The sequence below is a fragment of the Myxocyprinus asiaticus genome, chromosome 27, assembly GCF_019703515.2.
Source record: "Myxocyprinus asiaticus isolate MX2 ecotype Aquarium Trade chromosome 27, UBuf_Myxa_2, whole genome shotgun sequence".
Taxonomy (NCBI): domain Eukaryota; kingdom Metazoa; phylum Chordata; class Actinopteri; order Cypriniformes; family Catostomidae; genus Myxocyprinus; species Myxocyprinus asiaticus.
In genome coordinates, this window is record NC_059370.1 from 6965154 (window position 1) to 6966700 (window position 1547).

A 1547-nucleotide genomic window follows, 5' to 3' on the forward strand; every position below is an offset into this window, starting at 1 on the left:
AGATTATATGCAGATATAGTAGTTTATTTTATTTTATTTTTTGGTTTGTTTTATTGATTGTTTTATTAGTTTGTGTTAATGTGATGTTTTCACAAAATAACGTTTATGTTTATTGCACATTCTTAAGGTTTTTCTCTGCAATTCTGAGATCAAATCAATACTTTTTCAAATCATAATTTTAGATTATTCGGAATATTGCAAAATGTTATATGTTAAAACTTTGAGAGCATAGAAGGAATGTTTGACCCTTACAAATACACAACTATCTAAAAGTCTGAACAGCCTTGAGTGAATGTGTTTTACTTGTGATCCAAAAAACCTCTTGATCTAAAGGCTTGTGCTTAAAATAAATTTTGTAGATGGATAGAAATTGTATTTATTATATTTTTTGGAAATGGTTGATATGGACCGGATAGTGGAAGAAAAGCAGCCAACAAGTGACTAGCATATCTGGGAACACTTCATTAAGAAAAGCATCATGAAGTCAGTCATCTAGACCAGGGATTTTCAAACTAGGGTCCAGGGGGTGTGAAAGGGGTCCATGGAAAATATCTGAGGGAAAACAAGGAATCAACATTTATTAGGATTGAGAATGATTACATCTAAAAGATGCTTCCCCTACATTCACCTTCTGTGAATGTAGTCTTGGCCAGGAGGAGTTGATGTCGTCAGACGGTGTCCAACGATCATTGGGTGTTTCGACCCTGAACCGCAACACCCTCCCGTTGATGGGTCGACAGTGGTGGCCAAATCACTTCATATCCCATGATTGGGCCTTTTGTAGTAGGTTATTTGTTGTTCTTACTGTGGTTGATGGCTATTCTCCCTCTCTCACAAACATGATCGATGGTGTTGGTTTCCTGTGTGTTTGGCGTTTCTTGCGTCTCTCCTGCTCCAGGGTGTTAGCAAGCGTCATGAGCACCATATCATGGCGCTATCTGTATCTTCCCTGGGTGAGTGCTGTTTTACACCCTGATAAGATGTGCGCCAAGGTTCCCCTCTCCCCACAAATCTTGCATAGTGGGTCCTCTCTCATACCCCACTTGTGCAAATTTGTTGGAGTTGGGAGCGTGTCATACACCGATCACAGCAGGAAGGAGATGCGGAAAGGCTCCAGTTTCCATAGATCCGCCCATGTGATTTTCCTCTTGGGAGGGTCCCATTTGGTTCAGGCTCCCTGGGATGCTAGCTCCACAGCCCTTGATCTTCGTCCTTCCTCCTCCAGGTACCGTACTTCTCTCCTTGGTATCAGTCTTCCCCCATTGTTGGAAATGGGAAGTTCTGAGGCCCTGTCTCCCTGTGCATGGCATTCCAATGATGTCACATAGCTTCAGCATACTTTCAGAGGTGTCGGCTACCCACTTGCGTCCTGATCTTTTAGTAACGCCTGCATGTCTGAATTGTTCGTCCTGGGAGTCTCTGTATGTCATTACCACTCTACACTTTGCCACCTTGAATTCCTCCGCCACAGATGACAGAGGAAGTTGGAGCTGTCCTGATCTTATGTAGAGGCCTACTGAAGTGAAGCTTGGAGGGATTCCCAGCCA